Raw genomic sequence first — 7,487 nt, 5'->3', positions numbered from 1 at the left:
GGCCAGACGCTGCGGCACCGCAGCTGCGGGAGAAGGGACCTCGGGAGCAGGAACTGTCAATAGGCGTCTGCAAAAGGTCCTCCGGCTCAGTCCTGCAGTTCCCGCATTCTGTGCTCCCTTTCCCCAGCCTCACCCCTTCCCTCAGACCACACTCTACGTCCGCAGTCTTCAATCCCCACCCCTTCCTGGCTTAGGACCCTGCAAACTGCAAGACCCGCGAGTCCCAGCAAGAAAATCGAAACGATCGATGAGAGAAAGAATTGCATATACACATAGCCCTAGAAATCCAAAGGAGAAAGACCTACTGGCTCTGATCAAACCTGGAGAGGACCAAAGCGTTTTCAATTGCTGTTGAGCGCCTTCGCGGAGGAAAGAGGAGGCTGAGAGGCTTCCGTGGTATAAGGTGCTTTAGGGTGGGAGGTGGGGGGGCGTGGGGGTGGGTCGGAGCGGTCCGGTCTTTCCCCCTCGCTTGCTGATCCAGAATTAGGGATTAATGGCTCGCTCCAGCCAAACAAATAAGGCATCTGCCTTCAGCACAAGAGGATTACACGGGCTGCTGACGTCACCAGTCAGACAGATGTTGGCTCCCAAAGTCCTGAGCAGCTCGCTGTGTCCTTGAAACCAGAGAGCCGCAGAAGGCGCTCAGCCCCCAAGAGCTGCGCCTGGGTACAGCATAGGGCGAGTGCCCTGCCCTTGCCTCTACCCCCCTGTCGCCAAAACAGTGGTCCAAAGACAGCCCCCTAAGACGTCGCGCCCCCAGTCTCTCCGACCCTTCCTCACAGCCCTACCGTCAAAGCTCAGGCTTGCTCAAGGCAAGCCAAAGTCACCATTTTCAGTTGCCTCTCCCTAAAATGGAGACAAGAGTCGACACCCCCTGGACATCTCATCTAGATCCTTAATTCTAAGCTCTTGGGCTCTTGTTCACTCATATATGGTTGGCCAAGTAACTACAGAAAGAATAAGCACCTTAGGCCCGACAGAGCCCACGTTCCAGATGAGGGGCGGCCTTTTAATTATGTGCCCAGGCAGCAGAAGCAGGGCTTGTTTGCACCTCCTCTTCTCCCCCCGGCCGCCATCCTTTCCCCAAGCCAAGGTTTAGGTTTATGCTTAATCTTATCACGAGTGCCATTCCGGACAAATGTACCTTTCTAAACAATGACCTGTTCCCAACAGAACTCTGTGTCTCAACCTGAGCCCTGGGCCACCACTTGGTGAGCCACAGGGACCTCACCATGGTCCTGATCATTGCATGTTCTTTGCAAATACTCTGAAGACGGTTTCCAAAAACAAATACACAAGAAGGTGTGTGTGTGTATGTGTGTGTGTGTGTCTAAAACATTTATATCATCTGATTTTGTACATTCAGGTGACTGCAGTTTTATTTTACAGCCAAATCAAAGATCAATAATTAATTCATAAACCCTCAACTCTGTTTAATGTGATATCATTTTGAAAATTTATTTAAATAGAAACTATTTTCATTTCTCACCCCTGCATATTATTTCTGATTATATGATTTCCCAGTCCTTTACAGGTCACACTGAGTCAGGTTATGAAATAAGCCAAAAGATAATATAAAACTGGAATTTTAGATGAGCAATTTTGAATGTTATGTAATTCACAAATGAAATGGTTTCAAGTCAAGTTCAATTTTGTAAAGGAATAAAGGGAATTTAAATACTGTATGAAACAAAATAAATTGATCTCTGACACAGAGCCTCAGTGAATCAATCCTATGCCCCCAAATCAAATCAGTATATACATAAAAAAATCTCTGACTCTCTTGGAAAAAGAATGTTTCCCTACAACATTGTCCCGTTGGTTATGGTCTACAATGCCTAAACAGGAGTAGAGACGTAGTTGGATTATATCTCCATTCATATTATTCCTGTCTATCAAAGTGGCATTTAATTTTTCCAATTCTATGCATTTAGATATTCAGTCACTGATAAAAATCAACTTAATTTGCTTTAGTGTCAGTCAGGTCATATCAGCCTAAAGTAGTAAAATTTTTCTATACTCACTTTGCTTCAAGGCCTCATACAAAACAGAGCCCACATCTTAGAGGAATGGATTTAAATTTGTTATTTACCAGCAACAAAAGGTAGACCTCATCTTATTTTCATTGGATAAAGAACATACACTATTTGAGACAGCATATATAAATCGTTCTTTTCTTGAGACTTGATAGAATAAGTTTGAAATTGCAAACTTTAAAAGTCTAATTCTTTCTAAACATAAAATAATTGTTTTTGCCTCCCAACGTATTTTGAATATAAACTTCCATTCTGCTCTCCCAAAATTTTACTAGATTCCTTTTTGCTCAGTGATTTAATATTAGTTCGCTGTCCATGGTCTTGATCCCCAGGAAGAGACACTAGTGATGCATTTTCAAAAATGTAAATGACAGTGCTTCTGAACTAATTTAATGCCAAAACATTTTAAGATAATGTCAAAGAGGGAAACATCTATAGGCTTTGAGTTCTCTTCCCCATTCCGGTTGTTTTCATATTTCCATATTTGCCACCAAATTGTGAGTACAGGAAACAGATGGGAAAAGTTTGCATTTCATTATTTTTGAGCTGATAAAATCACCACCCCATTGAGGGGTCCAAAGAATTGTAGTAAATAGAAAATAGCATTTTTTTCATCCTGCTTCCCCCCCACCCCACCCCTTAACAAAAGTGACCTAGACATCCTTGTCTGGGCATTCTCATCTACTTTTACAAATGGTTTAACAAGTACAGAAAAAATTTTTAAATGACAAATTGAGGGGGGAAGAAAGCCAAAACCACAACCTCAACTCTCTCTTTGTAGATAGCTATAGATAGAACACACATACACACACATAGCACTAAAAGCAATGAATTAAATCCTTTCTCTAACACTCTATATATGTATTTTTTCTAGTGAAGTGAAGAAAGCATACACTCTGGTAGTTAAGTCTACCTAATAATTCCCTCTATCCAAAATAACGTTTCACCTTCCTTTTAAAAAACAAAAGGCTGACCTGGCAGAGTAACATTTAACCTCCTGTGGGGTTTCTTCCGGGGGGGGGGGGTGAAAAAATAATGAAGAAAACTTTCCTCCTCTCTCCAAACATTTCATTGTCTTTCGTCTTTTATTTTCCTCTTCAGGTGATCAGAAAAAGCATGTTATTTATATGCATCTGCATAAACATATAAACACAGGCGCTTATCTTCCAAATCCTCAAAAGCTGATGCGGATGTTTGAAGGACACCGACTTGCACAAACTGGTCGTATTTTTTGTTTTGACGCAAGTAACCCAACGGCAAGTAAAACAGGCTCTTGCCTAAACTGAGGCCGGTACCCACGCCAGGCCACGGGGCTGACCTCCAGCGATTCACACTTTTCCGGGCACGAGAAGACTATACTTTCCGAAGAAGTATTTAGAACTTGGGGAAATCCTTGTACCGGAAGAAAATGGCCTAAACACAATGGGACTCGCCATTTTCTCCTGGTGAAGCACAAAGCGCTTGGCGCTGCCCGGCACACAAAGAAAGCGTGGGCCGCGGCATTCTTGCACATTTTTCAAGAAGCCAAAAAAATACCTCCCCCAGAACAACAGTTTCTCCCGCTTGGGCGCTCTGAGGCACACTCTGCCACCCTCACTCAGCCCTTGTCACAAGAATATCCTTTACATGAGATGTCGCTAAAAGACCCACCAAAGGCGCGATGCTAGATAGCAGCCAAACCCGGGCAGACTAAGTTCCGCAAGCCGAGGGGCCCGGCCCGCGGCGGCCCAGGACTCCATTCTAGGCCGAGGGTGCTCGCATCCCCTCCCTCCTCAGATTTCTTCTTCCAATTCCATCCTGTCTCCCATGCACGTCTGGTGATGCTGGAGGTTAGGGGTCTCCATGACCTGATTTCTATCCGGTGCCAGGAACCAACCTTGCAGCCCGGAGCCAGGCGGGAGGCTCCCCAGGATGCTCGCAACGCGGGAACCCCTAGACTCCGCGCCTCCCGACGCCCCCCGCCCGCTGCTCCAAGACGCCGCATCCAAGACTGCCAGAGCCTTTTTCTGCACGCCCACCACGGGCGAAACGCTTCACCCGCTCACGTGCAGAAAGTGCAAGCTTCGAGGAAGCCCCTGTGAATAAAAACACCAAAACACAACCCGCGCTCTCCTACTCACAAAGCGAACACTCCCAGCCCAGCCAGCGACGCAGGGCACGGCTCACGTAGGAAAAGATAGTACTTACAGCCGGTGCGCTTTAGGTTAATCCGCGTCTCAGCCCGTTTGGTTTGGTTGTTAAAAAATATATACACATCTCTATAGGTTTGATTTTGCACATCTTCCACCGTTGAAAAGGAACGAGAACAAAAATCTTGTAGCCTAGCGGGGATGGGGGAGGGGGATGGAGATTTTCATTGTCTAAGCTCTGCACACGCAGCCCAAGGAAAGACGCTCATTGCCGTGTGGGGCTCCTTCTACTTTCTGCTTGAAATTCAGAAGCGTTCAGCGCAGTAAAGCGGGGGTTTGGTCGCCCTCCCAGCCTCCCACCCTCTGCGTTCTCTCTTCTCTCTCTCCCTCCCTTTCCCTCCTCTCTCTCTCTCTCTCTCTCTCTCTCTCTCACACACTCCTTCTTTTCTCTCCTGTCCCCTCCCTCTCTCTTCTGCAGCTCGAAGTCTCTCTCCCTCTCTCTCTCTCTCTCCCTCGCTTTTTTTCAAAAGAGGGCAGGTCGCTTCCTGCATCCCAATGAGTTAAATCAGTCACTTACTTCTCATGCATCAGCAGCCTCTATAACAACCCGAGGGCTGCAGGCACAAAAGAGCATTTAGCTGCCTCCAATTTGTGTAGAAGGCCTGTCCTTAATTTGTTTTTGGAGTATAATTAAATCATGTATTTCACGTAATATGAAAATACCAAGTTCCCAACTTTAGAGAATGAACCACTAATGGAAACCTTTGAAAATATACTTCCCTTCTTGTGTGTGTCCTTAGAAAGGGTCTAGGACACCCCAGAAACGGTGAGGCCAAGGGTTTGGGCGCAAATCTACGCGCCCCTCCCCCTTCACACGTCAAGGTCACAGTCATATGATTCCCCCATTGCTTTAAAACGGAGCCTTTTTTTTTTTTTAATTCAACTCTTCGCCTTGGAAAGGAATTAAATCTTTTTCTGGTATGGGAAGATCTGAAGGATTAAATAAATAAATAAATAACATCCTTAATCTGAAATACACACGTAAGCAGAATCAACCGTGATCAGACGATATGGTGGTAGGGGGTGTGGGAAGGCTGACATACCATGTGAGAGTGTGTGGTTTTCATCTCCTCCCCCCACCCCTCCTTGCCAGGCGAATTCTGAGGTCTCAGGGTTTTGCTAGGGTTTCTTCCGGCGGCTGAGTGGGCCTTACTGGGCGACAGCGCCTTTTTCTTTTAAAGCTCTTAGAGAGCCTCTGAGGGGTCCAGATCTCCAAGACATCGCCCAATGGTGGTGGTGGGCCGGGGGGGGGGGGCGCATGTGTATGGTTCCCCTTCCTCTGTGAAGGCTGGGGCACAAAGAGCAATTCTGCCTTCCTGCAGTTTCTCTTTCATTAAAAAATCCAGGCCCGGCCATTGTTCTTCCTCAATGAAGGGGGCTAGGGTGATAACAGAAAGACCTCCTCTTCCCGCACTCATCACCCACCTCCACCCTCATCCCACCCAAGGCCATTGCTGGGGAGAAATTTGGGCATATTTTCCTTGCTCCTGAGACTCCTGTCTGGGAGATCATGGGATCCAATATCCCTTTAATATATTCGGTATCTGCCTTGTATTTTCATCAGCAATATTCCGAGAAGTCATCGGCACTCTCACTCCCCATTTTCTGGTTCTATTAGGGCTTGTTCAGAAATACGCATTCAGATATCAGAGAGGCTAGGACTATAGACAACCACATTTAGTTCTATCGCGAGGGAATGAAACAGTATCACTCGCCACCTCCCTTCTCTGAATAGTCGCTCTTCTACCGTAAAGCACCCTGGGGTTCTGAGTAGGGCCATGTTTCACCTTGAACATTTATCAAACCGGACTCTGCCGCCTCTGCTGCCGCAGGAGGACACACAGGCCGCCAGCATCCAGCTGACATCTGCTTGAAAAATCCAACAATACCTTCGGCGGGGTCGTTTGCAAAAAGTGAAAACCGAAAATGAAAGAGGGATTTTCTAAAAATAAAAGGTATACATACATATGCATACGTGCGTGTGTTCGCCAAAATGCTGGATTTGGGGTCTCGAATGACTTAAAATAAAGCATCTCTGCAGTTATGCCCAGACCGAAGGCCTCACTGAACCGGTGTCTTATTAGCGGCGAGAGAAAACGTTCCGTTAGGAAGCACTAGAAGGAATGCGCATTGTCCCCCTGCCCTTTATCTTTCACCAGATGATGCTCATTCTATCTGTTTCCAGTGTATTGACCTGGGATGTGGGGCTGTTAAAGATCGGCAACGTCTTGCCAAAGCCTGAGGGAGGCAGGGTCACGCGGTGCGTACTGGTCGCGCAGCCGGGAAGCTGCGTCTCTGTGCTCTGATTAGCCAGAAGGGTCTGCTCTGTTGGGTGACGACTTCAGACGACCCCAGGTGGGCCCTTAACACAGCAAATCCCCCACCCCCACCCCGGCTCCGGTGATGCCAGCTTTGCCTCTTCTTCCTGGGTCTTGGAATTTCAGCCTTAATAATGCGGAGGCCTTAGGAAGAAACATAGGCGGCGGGTGCCTGTTCTACGTATGGGCCGCTTACTCGCCCGAGGTGTATTCCAGGTCCAAGCTGCAAAGAAAAACGCTAGAGAGGTCAGAGGCGAAAGCTGGAACATTCGCCTGGGCCTTTTTACCCCCCTCCAACAGATGGCCGGGCCCAGGACACCTGCAAGGCAGCCGGCAGCCGCCGCCTCCGCGCAGCTCTCCGGACAGGGGCCACGGTGTCGGATCAGATAAGGTCACCTAACATCCTGGGCCCAGTTCGCTCATTCCCTGCCCCCCAAAAAACCTTCCTCTGGACATCTTTCAGACCATTCAGAGAACAGAGCTTCCGATCTCCACCTACCACCCTTGGCCCAGGCCCCCGAGCGGGCGACTGCTTTCCAGCCTCGGGTTTTTTTTTCGGGTTTGCTAAGCGCGCAAATCTCCCGTCCTGCGCACCTCAGTACCCGGGCTTGGAGCTTATGAAAATGTAACCCAACTCATTGCCAGAGTTGTTGCTAATTAGTGGATAATAAACTTCTGTAGCCAGGGCACAAAAGTCTTTTAAAAGTGCAAAGGTGTTCTTTGTTATGGCATCAGAAAGGGGATTAGCATATCAATTGGACTGGGGGGACCGGACAATGAGCCCTCCTCCCCCTTCTCTGCCCTTAGTGTGCCGCCCGCCGCCGCCACCGCCACCTCCTCCTCCTTCTGCCCTTCCTCCTCCTCCTCCTCTTCCTCTCCGGGCTCCGAGAGCTGTCAAGGCGCGGTTGGGGACTGCAGGGCGGCGGGCCGGGGCCGCGCGGGCA

At 48.1% G+C, this 7,487-nt stretch overlaps 1 long non-coding RNA gene across 7 annotated transcripts in view; it reads right to left on the bottom strand.

The window, feature by feature from the left end:
• Positions 1-4,513, bottom strand: part of LOC115279132 — a 42,570-nt gene extending 38,057 nt beyond the window's left edge. For 6 of the 7 annotated variants that reach the window (XR_003903229.1, XR_003903231.1, XR_003903228.1 and 3 more), the window contains exon 1: positions 4,224-4,513. This is a non-coding gene — a long non-coding RNA (uncharacterized LOC115279132). Of the gene's footprint in view, positions 1-305; positions 393-4,223 lie in introns of those variants that run through there. The other variant, XR_003903232.1, reaches the window with a different exon arrangement.
• Positions 4,514-7,487: the final 2,974 nt, after the last annotated feature.

Source organism: Suricata suricatta, chromosome 15 (genome assembly GCF_006229205.1).
Source record: "Suricata suricatta isolate VVHF042 chromosome 15, meerkat_22Aug2017_6uvM2_HiC, whole genome shotgun sequence".
Taxonomy (NCBI): Eukaryota; Metazoa; Chordata; class Mammalia; order Carnivora; family Herpestidae; genus Suricata; species Suricata suricatta.
This window is presented reverse-complemented; position numbering and strand designations above follow the sequence as displayed.